The 21,566-nt window shown below is 36.7% G+C and overlaps 1 long non-coding RNA gene across 1 annotated transcript; it reads right to left on the bottom strand.

Annotated features, from left to right (window-relative positions):
* Positions 1 to 659: 659 nt before the first annotated feature.
* On the bottom strand, positions 660 to 4,404 carry LOC115415456 (uncharacterized). The gene is made up of 3 exons (XR_003934820.1): positions 4,363 to 4,404; positions 3,387 to 3,484; positions 660 to 678 (listed from the first exon to the last, which is right to left on the bottom strand). It is a non-coding gene; the product is annotated as an uncharacterized LOC115415456 (long non-coding RNA).
* Positions 4,405 to 21,566: the final 17,162 nt, after the last annotated feature.

The following is a 21,566-nucleotide window of genomic DNA, read 5'->3' as shown; positions in this document are numbered from 1 at the left end:
GTTTCTTTTCTGGGTTCTAATTGGTTAATGGCACTAGATCATCTCACCACACCTGCCATCTACAGGCATGACATGCTTTGACGGTGTAGATATACGAGGCCATGTAAACGAAGATTTTCTGAATTGTTTTCCAAATACTCAGCTACGTCTGAATGTAGACACAGATGTCAGTAGAGTAATTCAACTAAATGTGAGAAAGCTGGAATGAGACTGTAAATGAACGGTAAGGAAATAACACATAACAAATAAGATTTCTTGTTAATTCTGACGGTGCAGAGATCATCCAGGAGTTTTGGAGTTTACCAGTTGCTGCAGGTGTTGCAACCGCACTGTATGATGTCCCGCTATTTTTCGCTGGCCTTCTTTAAAGCTGTATCTGACACAAACCGAACGGTGCTTGGTGAAACAAGACAGTGTTCCTTCTTTAACAAACAAAAAGGCATTAAAGGTGTTGAAGTCCCGGTTAAGTTGCTGTGATGATAGCGGGGACTCTGATGGTGTTAGCGGGTGTGTGATTTTCATTCTCAATCTGGTAGGTGGCATCGGGGCTGGCAGCGGCGGCGGGCATCTCCCCTGACCGTTCAGTCATCGTAATAGCCTCGTCCTCCCCTTCCTCCGCCCTGTCGAAGGATCGCTCAGCCTCTTCGGACAGACGGTTTTCTCCTTCTCCTCCTCCCTCTGGGAAAATGACACCAGGGGAAAAATTATGCTTAGCTGATGAATAAATAATGGTATGGTATGCCTTATCTGTACAGGGGCAGTGCACAACAATACAATGACCTAGACAGACTAAGAGGAAAGATGCTTGGTGCCAGGTTATAGTATAAGTGCCAACTTACATCTATAGTCCCTGGACAGGTTCATGGTTAAAAATAAATAAATAATGATAGTTGGTGTACGTTAATTACAAGACCAATTAATAAGTTACCATAGAACAAGGTTACATATGTGTCACATCAATCAAAACAAACAATACTAGCTATTAGGGATTTATAGCATTTTTTTGGACATTTTGATTATTTTTTCCTTTTTTGAGTTGGTGATCATTACATCTGTTTACAACTTATGGCATGAATTACTGCAAAAATGTGTCCTTTTTGACATATTCATTTAACCCATAAAGACCCAAATATCTACTGATCTAAAACTATTTAATACCTGTTGATCCATTAATCCTATCAATACATGTAAATAATCGGTGTAAAGTGCAGTTTGTCGACTTTTCATGGTCATCAGATATGACCCATTTGACGTTCAGAGGCTCCGTAGGGAACATGAAAACACCGTCATCTTCTACAACATTGATTCACCAGTAAAACCCATGGAGTTGGATCATGACAGTAGATGGAAATGCCTGTTTTTACATTCAGTTATGATACAGTATCTTTGCTGAAAAAGTCACTTGTTCTCTAGTTTTCTCTGTTTGATATAATAACCTTTGAATCTACACTGAGTTTTAATGTATATCTAAATTAAGTTTAGAAGGAATACATGATTTGTAGTGAGAAATACAAGATACAGAGGGTAATATTATAATAAACCGATGATAAATCACTTAAGAAAAGGTTCAATAGAGAGAAAAATTAATTTGGGAACTTCCATAAAAGTAGCACTGGGCCTTTATGGGTAATTTAAAATCAGTAACTTTCACAGGTCTATTATTACTACTGTCTCTTTTTGCATCCGGAGACTTTCAAGCCAAAATGTACATGCAATAAATAGGACCAATGTCCCTGTAATCTCACTGGCATATTCTATCAATAATAACTTCGAATGTGTCAATCAACGTCATACTTTGTTTTCATGTACATGTACAGGTTTTTATTTTTGTTTATTTGTTTTGTTTTCTTTTAATCTGTTTCATTTGTAAAGACTAAGTAGGATTACTTTGTTTTGTTGCATATTCAAACTAAACTAAACTAAATTTGTAAGCTTCTGCCGCTATGTTAGAGTGCTGCGGGTCATTTTAGGCCATGTCCACACAAAACCGCATCTTCCCTATCCGATCTTCTGCTTTGTCGTTTTTAGAAGAGTGCTCCGTGAACACTGAGTCATTTCAGGAAATATCTACTTCCACATGAAACCAGTGAACATGACTGAAAATGCTGTAGTACAAATGCCAGGCCTGTATGTGGCATTGTAATGCTCTCGCACAAAATGGAGAAGAAGACGTGGAACATGCGCATAAAGCTTGCATACTGTATACAAACCATAAACTACAGATGAACAAGAACAACAACTCTCCGCGGTAGATCCAAGAGGATGTAGTGAATATTGTTAGCTATGGTTGTTTTGTCGTTCATTGTAATTAAAGTGTACCTGAAGATTTTGATTTCAATATTTCCAATAAGCTCAATAGTCTGTATAAGTCTGTCCATGGTCTAGCACCAATGTACATCTCTGACATGTTGGTCCCATATGAACCCCCTCGGACCCTGAGAACCTCAGGGACTGGTCTTCTGCTGGTGCCCAGCGTCAGGACTAAACACGGTGAAGCTGTGTTCAGTTCCATGCAGCTAAACTCTGAAACAGTCTTCAGGCCTCTGTGGACAATGTTTAAGTCCAGGCTGAAAACAGCTCTGTTCAACTGTGCATAGAACAACTGAAAGGGTTCTATCTGACCTCTTCTCTTTTACTTTATTTTAATTGATTATTAGTTATGTTTTATTGATTATTTTTAATTGTAATTGTGTATTTTTAACTTGTCTCTTCCATTTTGTAAAGCACTGTGAATTGCCCTGTGTATGATTTGTGCCATACAAATAAGTTTGCCTTGCCTTGCCTAGCTGTTGTAGCACCAGCACTACTCTGTAGTCCGCCATTGTTGTTGTTGCTGTGAAGTGGCATCTTGCTTCCAGGGTGAAAGGTTAAAGAGGTGGGGCTATGACATCATCGTTTTAGAAAATTTGTTGGTTTGGGGTCGCACAGATGAAGAAGCGAAACCGACATTTTCAAATTTAGTCAGTCTGGGACCTGGTTTCAAAAAGTTGCGGTTTCAGTGACTGAAAACACCGGTTTCGTGTGGACAAAAGGCCTATCTGATACAAAACCTTTGCGGATTCGACTGAACCATCTTTGTATAGACAGGGTCTTAGTAGTCCGGCCAAGAACCCCCTGGGCTTCTTCCAAATACCCCTGGGCGTATGCGTACTCCCTATCTGAGAAAGACTGCCCTAGATCATAACACTACCCCCACAGGGTAGACTAAAAGCTTACTGTAAAGGTTCTGTATGTCTCTGTGATGTACCACAGTATTAATAGCATTAAGTATAACATTCTATCTCTGCACTGAGATCATGTGTCTTAACCCCCTCCCCACACACACACACACACACACCACCACACACACACACACACACACACACACACACACCAGCTCCACCTACCTCTTTCTTCATCCTGTAGTATTCGTCGATGGCGTACTGATATTTGGCGGAGGTGATGCCGAAGAGGGAGGCCATCCTCTCACCCAGGTAGTCACAGGCTGGAATATGGTAAAAGTATTAACAGAACATTTACATTCTGTCTAAAAGGAACATTTCCTCAACATTCATCCTCATTACAAAATTAAAATTCAGTTCGATCAAAATTTAGCATTTCTACTTTTTGTTAACAGTGAATATTAATCCTCAGAGACAGAGAACTGCTTTTGTAGTACCGGACTGGCTCTAGTTTATTTAGTTTTTCTTCAGTGTTCCTGTACTATCATGGAGATGCAACGAGGAGGAATGTCACTGTTTTATTTGAGAGTCCATTATGGTTGAATAATTGTTATCCTGTTATTGTTCACTGTGTATTATGTATGTGTTCTATAGAATTTTGACTTTGTATGGATTCTACCTGGGCCAGGTGTCTCTTGCAAAGAGATTTCTAACCTCAATGAGACTTCCTGGTTAAATAAAGGTAAATAAAATAAATAAATAAATAATATCAGTCAGAATCAGGTGTCAAATATCATCTGATTCAGGAGTACCTCGATTTCAGCCAGTTCATTTAATGTCACAGTTTTCACAAATACTAATAATAGTGTCAAAATGTAGTTGTTGTTTTTTTTTTAATTTTATAACCCAGAAAAAACCTATAGCTTTTTCTGCTGTCTGACCTAATTGGTATCTTTTCAAAGTAAATTAAGTCACTCTCTGGCTCAATGTAGGAACTGTGATGCAAAATGTTCAGGTCTACACATATTCACTATGGAGCCTTTAAATGTCCAAATAAGAGCTCCTAAAAACACTGAGGAACTCTACTTTACATTACCTTTTTAAAGCATATGTGTGGATTAGTGGTTCAATAATTACTGAAAAAATTCATTATAGTCACAGATGATGGTTTATTTGATTTTAAAGGATTATTTAATCAAACCTGAGATGGTGGATGTTGCAGCTCTCCACATGTGGAACCAAAGTATGGACCCCACTCATCTTCGACTGCAACACACACCCACACACCACACACACCACACACCCACAACACACACACACACACACACACACACACACAAAATGACTTTTCAAATTGATGACAATGAAAATACTTGTACTTCCCACATCATAGGTGTCAAACTCATTTTAGTTCAGCGGCCACATTAAGCCTAATTTGACCTGAAGTGGGCCAGAACCAGTAAAATAATAGCATATATCTTATAAATTAATGACAACTGCAAATTTTTCTTTGTAGGTAAAATGACAGGCTGTATAAATTTTTACCTTACAAACTATACTTACACAAAACATGTGAATATCATGAAATTCATGAACAACCTAAAATTTCTTAAGAAAATAGCTGAATTTTAACAATTTCTGCCTCAATTGATCACTTACACATGTGCATTACAACTCACAGAGTCATAGCAGATCTACAAAGACACGAAATATCTAGTAACAGGCAATCTGGAACTGAAAAATATAGCATCTAACTTTATGATCAACAGTGTTGTGCAAGTCACGTCCAAACTGTAATACATTACAGATTACATGTTACTGCTATTTCAAAGTAATTCCCTACCTTACAATATTACTGTCTCAGAATTGTAAAGCATTACATGACTCCTGTAGTATTTTTGAGTTACTTTCGCCAAAATAACTACAGAGGTAGAACTTAACATTCTAAAAATGAGAAAATGTACTTCGAAGCATTTTAAATCCAGTAGAGGAGGATATGGTGTAGCATAATGACTGAGGGCGATCCAGGTACAAAGTGAAGACTCAAGGCAATGTTGATGTTGATGTTAAATTGCTAGTGCTATTTCTCAATGTCAATACCTTCAAGACTGAACTTAAAAACTGCTGAAATCAAATCAACATTGTACATACTAGGGGCCCTGCAGGTCTCTTGATGCACGTTGCATGTTTTCCTCCCGAGTGTCCAGAGAATCTGCACTACTGCATTTCACTAACAAGAGCTGCTTGCAACCAGGTAAATTGGTTCATGTTCATATTCATCATCACTGGAATCAAGTTTTCTCTGTTTGCGCTGCATGACCACCTGCCCATGTAGCAATGTCTCTCTAGGTGTTTTAACTAATACTTAAAGGTTAACTGTGTATACTATGTATGTGAACTATGCTATGTAATGTGAGGGTGTAGCCTTAATTTTTAAAAAAATGTTTCTAATTTTTATGAATGCTGGTATTTTACATCTTACCCAGGGACAAAAAAAATAGGGATGGAAAACAGTATCTGTATGCTTTTTAAGAATAGGTCTGTAGTGAGAGTTGTTGTTACCTAAAAAGACCACTAGATGTCAGACTAAGACCATGTTATGTCCATGGGGGAGCCAACTGTTTAGACTTACCTTGAAAGAAAGATAAGGGATACCCCATATCCATATATTAATTTAAAGTTAAGAGTTTAATATTAGAACATTAATGAAACTTGTTCAAATAAATCTTTTTCACGAATCTAATTATGCACTTGGTTTTCTTGAATTGATTATGTTAATATCTTACTGAAAAAGGTGTATTACTTATTGTTATTATCCTGATTATTGCTTGATGGGATGATACATTTAAAAATCCTGAAGGGACAAAATCATTCTAATGAAATGTTTGTTTTGTTTTTTTCTTTTTGTTCAAATTAATACAAAAATAGATAATCTTAATTTCGTTGTGAGTCTAATGACTACTGTAGAAATCGCCGTATTTATGAAGCTGATGAGAAACCGTGGTTAGAAAGCTGTACTTGCATTAATCAAACACTAAGTGTCACTCTGAGACCATGTTATGTCCATAGGGGATCTAAGGGTTCAAACTTACCTGGAAACATGGAGACACAATAAGGCACTACAGACATTAAAGGTTAAAAATGAGACCCAGTGTATTAGAAAATGTATTTAAACATTAAATATCAAGTATTTTTTATTCTATATCAAATATTTTAAATCTAAAAGATATTTAAAAAAAAAAAAAAAAAAAAAAAAAAGAACTCTAAATGTGATTCTAGTTCCAATTCCATAATAATACATAAGTGAAATTAAGTAGTTAAAGCTCTAACTTTACATGAGATTTTGCATATTTTTTTTGACTTTTAATGTTTGATAAAGAATATTTCATGTATTAAAACAATCAAATTACCTATAAATATATATATATACATATTTTCAATGAGACTAAGTTGTACAAGCCACTGATAAAAACTGTATTTGGACAGTTTATCAGTGCTTATACATGTTATACATTCACAAAAATACATTTATTTAACATTTTTGTGTGAAATCCCCCGTAATTACACAAGATATTTGTCAATTAACAAACAGGTCTTGTTAAACTCACAGATCAAATACTTCTTTTACGGTTAATTGTCAGTAATTTGTCTTGTTTTATTTTTTTTTTTTACAGTATTAAACTTAAATTAACAGTTTAATCTCATAAATAGAAAAGAAAATTTGTGACATTATGATACATTTGCAAATGTATTTTAACTGTATTTTTCTGTGAAAAAAGAAAAAAAGTCTCTTAAAAAATGAATTTTTTTGTTATTCACAGTTACAGTTTTTTTGTGTGTGTTATTTTACATTTGACATGTAAAATCACAGTCTATTTTTGTCATGTCAGTGTTATTTTCCTGTATCTTGAAAATACAGGAAAAGAAGGACCGCCAGATCCCGTTCCAAACCCTGTACCCAGCGCGGCTGAAAGTTAAATATAATGATGAAACACGGATCTATGAGAGCGCCGAGGAAGCCTCAACTGACATGTCAAACAGAGGATACCCCGTAGAAATCATCAGCCCCCCAGAGACTTTGATGGACAAACTGCGGCAGCTGACCTGGGAGAAGAGCAGCTGGCGAAGGGGAAACGCACATCCCACTCCAGACGAGAGTCTAACTTCAAGGAGAGACTACAGTCTTTCAGGCGTGCTTCAACTCCAACAACTTAAGTTAAGCCTTGACATGCTTTTCTGGTAGACGAACGAGCCCCATCTTTTGATGTTTTCCCCTCCAATGTCTGAGTGATTGAGCAGGTACAGTTACAAATATAAAAACCTAAATCTAGACGGGGAAATGGCTGTATTACCTGGTAATTCTGAAATAATGTTAATTACTAAATTTAAGAATCACAGGGTGCAGTAAGGGATGTTTTGGTGCTGATATCTTGAGTTAGGGCCCCCTTTTGGGGTTACGGGGAGGGGCTTTCCCTAAAGGCTTGAGTAGGGTCACAACAATGACCTCTGAAGTGGAAGTCACACACAGCTTTGTTAAATTATATGTTATTTGTTTTATATTTCTGGTTTAATATTCCTGTTTCTATGTTTGCTCCCTGTTTGTTCTGTCAGGGAGGGGAGCTTTCCTAGGAAGTATATAGATGCTGATTTTTGTTTGCAGACATGCAAGGTCAAACCTTAAAAGTAGCTTCATTTAATGTCAATGGTATACACAGTCCAATCAAAAGAGGGAAAATTTTGTCCAAATTAAAAAAAGAAAAAATTCAAATCGCTTTCCTACAGGAAACGCATCTAAGTGATACAGAACATAATAAGCTAAATAAGATGGGCTTCAAATACATATACTCATCTTCTCATAAATCAGGACGCCGTAGAGGAGTGGCTATACTGATATCTGGTCAAGTTAAATATGAACACGTGGTCAGAAATTAGGGACAAAGAAGGAAGATTTGTTTGATTACTGGGAGAATTAATGGATCCTTAATAACCTTCCTAAATGTTTATACCCCCCCTGGAAGTGACTGGCTATTTTACAGAAAATATTCGAAATAATGACTACAAAAAGCCAGGGCACTTTAATCAGTGGAGGAGACTTTAATATTCGTTTGAATCCTAGACTAGACGCTTCCAATAGAAAGTCAGACTCAAATGCTATCATAAGAAAGTGAATGCTTTGATGAGGGAAGTGGGAATTATTGATGTTTGGAGAGAAGTGTACCCATCTGGCCGAGATTTACCCACTTCTCCTCACCTCATGCAGTTTTACTCCAGAATAGATGATTTTGTCACCTTTAGCAGAGACTTTCACAGATAGAACAATGTGAAATTGGTCCAATTGTCTTATCAGACCATAGCCCTATATACATGTCAATAAATTTAAAAAATAAACCAAGATCTTTACCGTGGCGCCTGAATTCAAATCTTCTAAATAACCCACAGATTAAAGAAAAAATTAGGAAGGAAATTAAAACATATTTGGAGCTAAACGATAATGGGAGGTGAACGCCATCTGTGCTCTGGGACGCACTTAAAGCGGTACTAGTCGGGGGAAAATAATAGCTATCTCATCGTATGAAAAGAAACTTAGAAAAGAAAGGCTCATTAATTTGGAAGCAAAATTAAAGGAATTACAAAGAGACCACGTTGAGACTCTAAATAAGGAAACTAGATTAAAAATGAATAAAATAAAAAAGGAATAGATGAAATCAATACTTTAGAAATACAGAAACTGTTGTTATTTACAAAACAACGGTACTATGAGCGGGTGGAAAATCTCTCAAACTCTATCTTACAGATTACGCAAACAACAAGCAGACAATTCAATACATAAAATAAGAAATCCTTATTCTGGGAACACTGAGACACAACAGAGAGAATTCAGCAAAGTTTTGCAATGTTTTATAAATTCGTTGTATTCCCAGCCAAACAAATGATGATCTTCAGATTGAATCATTTTTAGCCACCCTTAATTTACCTACCATTTCTAATGAACAAAATGTCAAATTATTGTCTGAAATAAAAATAGGAGAACTAAATGCAGCAATAAGTAAATTGAAAACAGGAAAGTCACCGGGCGCAGATGGCTTCACCTCTGAATGGTTACAGGACTATGAAAGAAACACTGCTCCAGTATTATTGAGAACTTTTAACTGGGTGTTGAAGAAGAAGGAAATTCCCGGCCTCCTGGAGATATGCCATTATTTCTGTGTTACCAAAAGATGGAAAAGATAGTTGGAGTGCAGTAATTACCGACCGATTAGTGTATTGAATATAGACTATAAATTATTTACAACTATACTGTCCAAAAGAATCGATACTATACTACCAGAATTAATCCATTTTGATCAAACTGGTTTTGTAAGACAAAGACAAATACAGGACAATATTAGGAGAACTTTGCATATAATAGATCAAATTGTCAAACAAGGAATAGCAACAGCCATTATTAGCCTAGATGCCGAAAAGGCTTTTGATTCGGTCAGGTGGTCTTTCCTGTACAAAGTTTTAGAAAGATTTGGTTTTCATAAAACTATTATTGAAGTATTTGAAGCCCTTTACGACAAAACCCTCTGCAAAAATAAAAATTAATGGTGACTGATCTAATCCATTCATCCTTGAAAGAGGAACTAGACAAGGCTGCTGTGCCTCACCTCTTCTCTTTTCTTTATTTATTGAGCCTTGGCTCAATGGATTAGGCAAAACACAGACATTAAGGGAATAAATATGTCATCAGGAGAAAATAACTGGCTTTATTTGCAGATGATGTATTGATATATTTATCACAACCTACACAGTCACTCCCAAAGCTTATGAAGCTGCTAGAGCAATATGGGATGTACTCAGGATATAAACTTAATATACAAAAAACACAGGTAATCACCTTTAACTATGACCCAACTATTCACATCAGAAACAGATATAAAATTAACTGGGATGCAGAATCAATCAATACCTAGGGGTAAACTTAACAAAGGATATCACAAAATTATTTGAATTAATTATAACCCCTTAAATTCCAGTTGAAATCTGATATTTCGCGTTGGAATGTTATCCCTTTCTTGAGCTTAAGCTCTAGGGTGGAGTCCATTAAAATGATATTTTACCAAGACTGCTTTATCTTTTCCAAAATCTTCCAGTGTCAATACCAGCCAAAACAATTCAATGAATGGGATGTGATGATATCCAGGTATTTATGGCAGTGGGAAAAAACCCAGGATTAGGTTTAAGACCCTACAACTAAGTAAAGAGAGTGGGGGTATGGGTCTCCCCCTCCTTAAGAAAGTATTACATAGCAGCACAGTGGAGGCCATTGATTTGCTTGTGTAACCCTGCTTATTCTGCACGCTGGAAAGAAATTGAAAATGTGATGTTAGAAGGGATACCCATTGAAGCTGCTATGTGCAGATAATGAACTTTTAAATAGACAGATGAGCATAGGCAGTCCTTGTTTAAATCTACTATTGAGAACTTGGCAGGAAATTATGAAAACTTGTAATTTAAATGAACCAGTTAAACTACTGCGATGGTGTGCTTATGATACTGAATTTATTCCAAATAGATCTGATGGTAAGATTTAAGACATGGACTGCTAAAGGTCTAACAAATTATTACTCATTTACTAAGGAGGGGATATCCATAGTTTTTGAATTCTTAAAGAAAAGGCACAATCTTGAGCAAAAGGACTTCTATAGATATCTTCAAGTTAGAAAACTATTTCAACCAGATTCTGAGACAAAATATAGGTAAAGTAGAAACTGGAATTCCTGAAAATCCTTTTGTCAGTATCAGAATCCCCATGTTCTAAGATAATATCTAACTATATAAAAATATACTCAATTCTGAATCAGAAAATACCTGGTATATAAAGAAAAGTGGAAAAAGAGGGCAATTTGGTTATAACAGAGGATGCTTGGAAAAGAATATGTCTCATACAATGGACTTCAACCTGCTCGACTACTTGGCGCGAATTTTGTTGGAAAAATGTTGCTAGGTTTTTATCACAACCTTTACAAAAGGGACACAGGGGAGGGGCTTCCAGCTGTTGGAGACGATGTGGGATGGTCAACACCAATCATTACCATATTTTCTGGAGTTGCCCAGTCATCGTCCCTTACTGGCAGGAAATCCACAAACATAGTTAATATATATAGGAGTGAATATCCCTTTTACTTTTGATACAGTTTATTGGGAGATATTCAGTTTGACGGATGGAGAAATAACGATAAAAAGCTGGTCCAAATTCTCCTGGCTGGAAGTAAAAAAGTTATTACGAGAAATTGGCTCAAACCCCATCTACCCCTATAGATGAATGGATCGATATTATCCAGGAAATTTACATGATGGAGCAGCTGTCGTATTCCTTAGAGTCCAGAAAGAGAAATTTTAACAAAATCTGGAGTAAATGGACTGAGTATGTCAAACCTAGAAGACCAACTTCTTTTGAATTTGTTGGAAAAAGGATCAGGAAACAGTGTCCTTATTGATCTAGACATTTTATTTTTTCTCTCTTTTGCCTATGACCTTTAACCCGAACCTTTTTTATTTCATTATACTGCTGCACAGGAATTTTGTCTTGAAAAACCTTCCATTGTGAAAGCTTCCAATGTTTTTGTTGAAATTGGTTCTAAACCATATTTACCTAAAGGTATTAAAAAAAAAAAAAAAAAAAACAACATCTGAAAGAGCTACATCGAGAATACTCCAGATGATCTGTGACTGCTCATATGTAAATGTTATGGTATAAATATATGTATATATATATTTATATATATATATGTATGAGGAGAGAATGTAACAGATTGTGGCATAGCCATTTGTAATGCTCTTTATAAATAAAAAATTTAAAAAAAAAGAAAATACAGGAAAAGTCTGTAAAATAAACAGTGAAAATTCTGTTAAATTATAGATTATTTTTTTTACAGTGAGGGTCTGATTACCTAATAACAAAAAATGAGTCAAATCATATGAAGTGTTTCATCTTGCTGTGCTGTTCTGCAGAAGATACAAAGCCTTTTCCTTCATTGCATGAGTTTCTGAAAAACTATTTCATATGTGATTCATGCGCAGAAAGGCATCTCCTAAAGCTGCACAGCGTTCGTACTTTGACTGAAATGTACTATATTGATCTCTAATAGTTTATTTTACGTTTTATAATAATAACCTACTATATACAGGGTGGGGAAGCAAAATTTACAATATTTTGAGGCAGGGATTGAAAGACAGTGTATGACCAGTTAGTTTATTGAAAGTCATGAGAATTTATTTGCCACAAGAAAACTGACCATAATAGAAAATGTTTTTATTCTATGTGTCCTCCTTCTTTCCAATAACTGCCTTCACACGCTTCCCTAAACTTCCGCAAGTGCCCCTCAAATATTGGGGGTGACAGCTTCTCCCATTCTTCTTAATAGTATCTTCCAGACTTTCTCGTAATAGTTTTGCTCATAGTCATTCTCTTCTTTCCATTATAAACAGTCTTTATGGACACTCCACTATTTTTGAAATCTCCTTTGGAGTGACGAGTGCATTCAGCAAATCACACACTCTTTGACGTTTGCTTTCCTGATTACTCATATGGGCAAAAGTTTCTGAAAGGTATGGATAATAGTGTTAGGTAGGATTATGACATCAATATATGTTTGGTTTCAAACAATTGATGTAGTGCCTGCTGAGAAAAAACAACTAAATGTTTCATTGTAAATTTTGCTTCCCCACCCTGTATAAATAATTTTTGGAGGAATGATGAATAATAGTCATGTGTTGTATTATGTACTTTAGTGCGTACAAACATCTGTAATACATGTTGCATCCATCCATTGGAGCATTTCAGGTCATTCTTAAAAAGATAAAACCTATATTGCATGATTATCCAAAACTTTTAATGTCTGCAGATGCAAAAAAAAAAAAAATATCAGTGTTTATCTGTACCTACACATATGGATAAAAAGTAAAAGGACACGTCTTTATACTTTACTTTATACTGAGTTATAAGCTGCCTCTTTATGAAATGTTTGAAGGAATGTGACAGAATCAGTTGTGGTGAGGCAATGCACAGGGTATAAACCTGATAAAGCATTGTAGAAGGAATATTTTGTGTTGCCACTCTTTCTTTTTTTTTTTGTTACTTTCCTAGACATGAGCGTCAGTCCTTGGTGTGTTTTGTATTTCAGTATACATGGACAGTCTATTGACTCTTAGTTGTTTTCCTTGGCATTTGAAGGATATTGACATCCTCTGTTTGTTCACAGGGCCTGAAAGCGACTAAAGATGCAAGGCTCCCCCTTTTTATATTGTAACCATCACATTCTGTTGTGTTGTATGTCTGTGTTGGAAGGAAGACACACAACGATTATACACGTGTAGTGTGGTATTTGCTTTCTCCTCTTTTACACCAGCCCATAAAAAGTTTACTGAGAGCCCTCCCTTCTGCTTTCATCAGCATAATCACTTTGAGCTCACTATTATGCAAATGAAATCACAGCTCTATAAACCATATGTAAATGGAAAACACAAGCATGTCCAGACAAAAAGAAGAGGGGAGAGAGGACAGGCCCTGTCTGTTTCCTCTCCCAACCTCAAAGTTTTTAGACCTAAGCCCATTTGGAATAACTGCAGGCCAGAGGACCATTATAAAGGATTGAATCCAGCTGATAAAATTAGAACCCAACCCAGAATTGTTGTACAGTGTAAATCAAGTAGGACCACTCAACACGGTCAAACGCTTTTTCTGCGTCGAGGGAAACCCCAGACCATTCACTGCTGACAGAACTGAATTGTGTTTAGAAGACGTCTGAGGTTATTACACAAATTGTGACCCTTAATAAAGCCTGTTTGATCAGTATTTATTACACAGGGCAAGATACTTTCCAAACGTGTTGCAAGAAATTTTAGACAGAATTTTTAAATCAACATTAAGCAATGAGATGGGTCCTGTAAGAGCCACAATCTATTTGTTTTTTTTTTCAAGGGTGGCATGCCGTTGAAAACAAAAATCTATGTGTAAAAAAAAAATGTCTGACAGTGAACACAACATTGGTTCAGTGAAATACACTTGGACTGTTTCACCACTGGCTGCTTTAGAAAGGATGGGTTGTCAGATAGTTTTCATCAGAGTAAAACCCCCTGTTCCCAATAAAACTAAACTTGTAGTTTCTAAATCTACCAAGAAGTTGTTTACCCAAAAAACCCCTAAAGATATCATTGACAGCTGTTTAAAACATGTGAGTGTGTGTGTGGCTTGGCGTAGGTGTGTGACGTCAGTGTAGACAGCTGATATGAAGATGAAGAATCTATTATATATACTATTATAAGAACCTATAAATAATGAAAACACTCATTTTCCTCTTTTGATTTAGTGTAAAAAAAAAAAAAAAAGCCAAATTACAAAAATGTTTACATTTAGACTAACCCTTTACAAAACTGTGACCCAGACAAATATGAACAAACTGAAATGTCTTTAGAGAAGGATGTGGAATCTGAATAATATTCTGTCTGTTATTACATGTTTTGTGTGTGTGTGGATCCACTGTGATCTTGAGTTAGAACATGCATGTGTAAATGATAAACTGGCAGGATTGGTAACATTGCACTGACCGTTCTGTAGAATTTGAGGTCGTTCATATTTGTTCATGTTCTGTTCAAGTACAGCTTGTACATGTAAACATTTTCATTTTACAGAATTGGACTGTTTTGTGTTGTTGTTTTTTTACTCAAGCTTTGGGAAATGTATCCAGATCCATTTATTTCTAATCCAGTTCTGTGTGTTTATTCTAGTACAGAAATAGCCCATGTTTTGGTCATATTTCAATCAGATCTGTAAAAAAATTCAAATTCCATTTGATATCATTGATACTGATTTATTGGATCAATCCACGTCCTATCTCTGACAATGGGAACATTTTTCAAGTGGCACCAAATCCAGAATCAGATCAGATCCAATATTTCACTAACTTTTGTTGACATCATCAAAAGAAGCTGTATACCAAGTTTGAAGTCAATTGAATTGTAGTGTAGCCCGATGGAATAGGGGATGGTGTGTGTTAAAACGTACAAAAAAAAAAAAAAAAAAAAAAAAGCATAATACATAAATACCTAAGTTCATAAGTGGAATACAAAGGGTTAAAAAATTAAAACCATTTCAGTTGGGAGTATTAAAAAGATCATTATTTGTGAAAAGGTATGTAACTTGTTGAGTTTATGCACTGTATTGTTTACAGGATGTTAAATGCAAAGTGTTTGTTAAAATACTTAATTAAAAATAACAATATTAATAAGATGGGAAAGTTGCGCAAATGTTTATGTTTTTGTTAAAAGTAATGAAAATGTATATTTTATGTAATGTGTATTATGAGCTTGGAGAATAGTTCGGGGTCAAGGGAACAGGAAGTAGGAAGTAGAAGAGAGGAAACCTGGTGAAGACGACGGCGCGTGTGTGTATGAGAATATGGAATAACAGACAGTGTATTCAGGAAGAAAAGAACACCAGTTTAGTTCAGGAAAGTGGTTCGGACAGATGACAAACGTGACTTTAATGGTGAGAGACTCTGTGTTGTAACAGCACTTCGACTAGAAGTCAACGTTAAAAAAAAAACACAGACTGCGACCTCAGTAAAGTTAGCTGCATGTGGCTACTATGGACGGACTAAGCTAGCAGGTTAGCTAACCGCTAACTGCAGAATGTACGGAGGACCCGACTGAGCCCACAGCAACACTGGAGCTGACGGACAGGAGGACTGCCGATTACCGGATTCTGGATTTCCTTTCCCTGGACGTGTGGAATTAACAGTTTCTCGGGAGCTGTGATACAGGTACCTTTTTGTGTTTTTTTTTTATTGCCCTATGAGGTGAAGAGCCATTTGGTTTCAGGCTGCAGCGCACAGGCCTGCACAGCCCTTATAAACTGTGTGTGGGTGTTTTTGCATTGTAAATGGAAGATTTCAAGTGCATACAGTGTGGTTAAAGTGCTCACAGTGTTTATAAAAGGGTTCATTTCAAGGGTAAATTGTTTTAAAAAAGTACATTAAGTTACATTGTACTAAAAATGGTCTAAAAATAAAATACTGCCATAGTTTAAATATCGTAATATTGTAAGAGATTACATACTTAACAAGAACCCAGGTTAGCTACCCCTGTCAAAGCAATGAAGAGCAAAGGGGCGCTACAGTAGTTTCGGAGAGAAGACGATTGAAATTTTTGTAACAGATGACAGACGCCACATGACGACAATAGCTTACAGGCCGAAAATCAGTTTGCAATTTACACAGAAGGATGTGGATGATACAAAGACACAGTTGGGCAATCCAAAACACAGAGGAACACCACCCACACAGACTTGTACAAGGTATGTTACAGTATGCTGGTCGTGTCTGATAAAATAGAGTATCTGGAGTCTCAGTCCAGGAGAAACAACCTGATGATAGATGGCGTTACAGAGTCACTGGAGAAAGCTGGACGGACACAGAACTAAAAGTGAAAAAGCTTTGAAGTGAGAAGTTCCAGTTCCAGAAGGATGTTGAGATGGAGAGGGCTCACCGTGCTGGAAAACCTAAAGGAGACAGACCAAGGCCCATTGTGGTCCGACTTCAGAAGTTCAAGGATAAATCCGAGATACTACAGAGAGCCAAATGCCTCCGAGGTACGAAAATCTATATTAACGAGGACCGCACAGATGCTGTTTAGATAAAAAGAAGAGAACTAATGCCAAAGCCAAAAAAACACTGGCCTACATTGAAACTACAATGGATCCACATCCAGAGATAGATCCTGATATAACTTCTTCTACCATAGCAACGGATTGCAATGATTTCACCCAAGAGCAGTATGAAAATGATATTGAATCAGTAGGTAAGTTGTCAATCATATATTTTAAACAGCAGAAGTATGTATAAACATTTTAATTCCATCAAAGAATATTTCAACAGCACTCATCCCATTCAGTTTCATTGTAATTTCAGAAACCGGGTTTGACATTGATAAAGGTATTGACTTTTGTTAGAGGATTATGAATTGAGATATATGAACAGAAAAAAGAAAATGGGGGTGGGGTTGCACTATATATTCATAAATCATAAAATGTATGGTCTTAACAGAGATGACATTAGAAATAGATGAAACTATGGAATGTGTTGACTGTAGAGATCCACAATGAAAAGAAGAAAAATGTAATTCTAAGCTGTGTATATCGATCATCTGGTTCAATTATTGAACTTTTCAGTGAATGGATGGAGAAACAATTTTCTCCTCTAAAAGAAACTAAACTAAAAACTATAGCTGACTTCTTGGACATAATGTACAGTATGTCCCTTTTCCATCAATAACTAAACCAAACAGAATAACATCACACAGTGCCACGATTCTAGACAATATCTACACTAACATCATGGGAAATCAAACCACCCGTGGCCTGCTTATATGTGACATCACTGATCAATTCCCTGTTTCACTCTAAGGATTGGAGTACAGTCTACAGGGAATCAGACGTGGGAGTGCATATGGTAATTTCTTCGATGTATTTATTTCTCTGTATAACACACTGCCCTGCCAAAGAACTCTGCATAAAGAAAAAGAAAATAAAAACACCCATGGCTTATTAAGAAATAATAAATGCTTGTAAAAAGAAGAATAATCTCATAAATTGTTCATTAAGTTACAAACTAAAGAAGCAGAACAAAGATATAAGACTTACTGAAATAAATGAACAAACATAATCAGAACTACCAAAAAGCAATATTAGATAAATTATTATATGAAAGTAAGATAATATAAAAGGAACTTGGGATTTATTGAACAACTTAATTAAACAAGGACCTACTAAAGCAGCATATTCTGACTACTTTATATGATAAAAATAGTGTGAAATCACAGCATGAATAACATAGTCAACCGTTTTAATAGTTTTTTTGTAAATGTGTGCCTAGGAGTTTGGCTGCAGATATTCCCAACCAATGTATGAAACCATTAAAAGGAATCCATATTCAATTTTTCTGTGTGCAACAAATGAGCAGGAGGTGATAAACACTGTTCTAAAGTGCAAAAGTAAGCTATCCACTGACTGTCATGATATTGACTTGATTGTTAAAAGAGTCCATAAATAACTTTGCAAAACCTCTAACCCATATCTGTAACTTATCCTTCCATTCAGGTCGTTTCCCAAATAAAATGAAAATAGCAAAAGTCATTCACTGCACAAAATGAGAGTAAACACAGCTACACAATGTACAAATTTTCCAGGTTATATGAAATCTGGAGTTTGTTGACATTCGTGGAGGGGGCATGTCTACGATGTCCAGATTTGTACAAACCATCGTTTTAAGAATCTTTGTGACCTAGGTATTAAGCGCTCTTTTCCTTGAAAATGACAACATCCGGTCTCAGAAAATGAAAAAAGACAGGCATTTTTGGTCCATTTTCCATTTCTGTCAGTAATAACGTTCGTTTTGTTACTAGAAAGAGAAACGAACATCAAAGAAGTAACAATAAATGAACAGCATTATGGTTCTTTGTAGCAACGACACCAGCGCCACCACCTGGAGCTTCCTACAGTATAGAGGTCTGCACATACGTCATAAATGAAGGACAGCTGGACTGGACATGGATCTGTATGAGCTACCAAAGAACAAGTGGTGTCCGTGAACACTGACATTGGACACAAATGTAGAGATCCAGACCTGAATCCAGGGGGGAGGGGATCATCGCTATTTGGACCTGAAACGATATACATGGTTTCATCAGGACTGACAACCGGGTCCAAAACTAGGGCCCAGAAACCAGCTGATCCAAAGGCTCCAAAACTAGGGCCCAGAACCAGCTGATCCTGGGGGTCCAAAACTAGGGCCCAGAACCAGCTGATCCTGAGGTCCAAAACTAGGGCCCAGAACCAGCTGATCCAAAGGCTCCAAAACTAGGGCCCAGAACCAGCTGATCCAAAGGCTCCAAAACTAGGGCACAGAACCAGCTTATTCCAAAGGTCATTTCCAGTCGAGAGCGTGGACTGACCCCAGTGAATATATGCATGATCTACTGGGACTGAGCAGATTTACTGAGTCTTGTTCAGATCCAGTCCTTTATCCAACACAGATACTACTGCTGTGGACCAGCAGGGCACCACTGGATTCTGGGAAATTAGCAGATTTACACCACCTGTTTTTAAATTGCGACATTATTCTTGTAATATTATGGTTTTTATTGTTGGAATATGACGACTTTAATCTCATAAACGAATGAACATTTTTCTGAGTTCTTTTAGTAACTACAACTTTATTCTCAGGAACATTGATTCTTTTTGTATTCGACTTTATTCTCATAAATGACAGGTTTATATCGATTGTTTTATGACTTTATACTCGTAGTCCAAAGTGGTTTTTCTTTTCTTCTGTGGTCCTAATACTCCGTCGTAGCTTTTATTCTCCAGTTCCCATGTTTTGTAAACTAGGTTGGCCTCAGTTTCCGTTAGTTTACTTATCATGTAGGAGCACAAGGTTCACAATCACAAAATGAAGACAAAAAACCAGGAAAGATCTGATCATGAAACCAAGAGCTGCACTAAGACGGAACGTTAGCCAAAACAATAGGTCATTTAAGGTATAATTTTACCCAAAAATACAGCATCAATGAATGTTAGCTGACACCAAACAGGATCCACAGATCTAGGTTTGGTTTCCTGGATTTGTGGATCCATCTCCTTCTCTTTTTAATCGTCTTTGGGTGTCTGTAAAACGATAGCTCCGACTGCTTTAAGAACCTGTTCATACATCAATCACACAACAGCTCTTTCTCCCCATTTTAATTAAATGTTGTTCTTCAGTTTAGACAGGATTGAAGCCAACCTGTCACTCAGCTCCCTCTCTCTGCCACTCAGTGGGTGGAACTGCGGTGACTTCCGCTAGCGCTGACGTCACGTGCAGACCCTCTATTGTTTGCCACAGACGTTCAGGCCTTCAGGTAGTGATACTTCCACTTTACCTTTCAGTCAGGAGCTTTGATGTCACTTTTTCTAACTTCAATCAAGTCACAATCCACCAAATCATCTCATAATGAAGTCCAGTTAAAAGATTGTTGTGTCTGGTGCAGGCATTAACTGACAGTATGTGAAGCTGGGAGCAGCCGACTGGGAAGCCACACAACAAAAGAGGTGAGGTGGTAGCTTTGCCAGACGGTCACTTGTTTGACATGAACTTTTGATTTATATGAATAATGCATCTCTTCTTTCCTTCAGAACAAGCTGCTTCTGTATCTGAGCCATCAGAAACAGTGACCGCTGCCAAGGTCCATCCAGGCTTTATGTTAACGGTGAGCACAAACCCAAAAATGTTTTTTTTGTTTTGAGTTTTGTTTTTTTTTGACACTTTTATAAACATTTTAGTTTTACAAAACATGAACATGAAATTGAGGTCTAGGTATGGCGATTATAACATCAAACATGCATACAACATCAAATGCTTTATTAACTAGTACTGTCACTGTTTGTAAAGTCTGTCCATTTCTCCAGCGCCTTTTCAGGGGCTCCTCCTGGACCGCAGGGTAAAAGTCAGCTGTTCTAATCAGTCAAATGTTTCTGCGATAGAAATAAAAAAGCCTGTTGCGGGTGGCTCTTTCTGTAGCCAACATTTTGTTGTGACTCTTTTAGCTGATGTCAACAGAATCTTTAGGAGATAAACATTGTCTAAATCCAGTTTGTCTGGGAAGCAACCAAGATACAGTACAGTAAAGGAGCAACTGATGTGAAACTGATGTTTGCTGGTTTTGAAATGTACAGACAGATTAGAAACAGCCAGATGAACGAATAGAATAGAATAGAATAGAATACAATAGAATAGCCTTTATTGTCATTGTGTGTACAATGAAATTAGGAAAATTAATATCGTTAGACACTTCTGGACTTCTTTTTGTTACTAGAAAGAAATGAAAATCTGTTTTTTAAATTTGGTTTCTCTGTTTTGACACTGAAAAAGAAAAACACCTTGAAATTCCATTTTAATTTGTCTGTTTTAAAATGAGAATCAATTACCCACTAGTTTTCCTTTTGTTACTGAAAAGAAAATCCAATTACCAAAAGATACACTGACTGGTTTTTAACAAGCACATCAGAATGTCATTGTGTATGCTCTGTGTATACCAGGGCTCACCAACACGGTGCCCGCGGGCACCAGGTCGCCCGCAGGGACCACGCGAGTTGCCCGCAGGCCTGTTCTAAAAATAGAACTAGTTCAGGGTTCTCCAACACGTTGCTCGCGATTTACCGGTGGTTCGCCAAGGGTCACTAATATAAGAACACAAAGTTGATTCGTCATTTGGTAGAACAGGTCTAAATTTCCACCCAACCAGAATTACAAGTGTCCTGTTCCCCTCCCGAGATGAAACGGTCAACTAGCTGTCAATCAAACTTTAGCGCTGGTTTTCTGCCTGTCA

The sequence above is a fragment of the Sphaeramia orbicularis genome, chromosome 24 (genome assembly GCF_902148855.1).
Source record: "Sphaeramia orbicularis chromosome 24, fSphaOr1.1, whole genome shotgun sequence".
Taxonomy (NCBI): Eukaryota; Metazoa; Chordata; class Actinopteri; order Kurtiformes; family Apogonidae; genus Sphaeramia; species Sphaeramia orbicularis.
The sequence above is the reverse complement of the archived record's forward strand: the minus strand, read 5'-3'. Positions and strand labels throughout refer to the sequence as shown.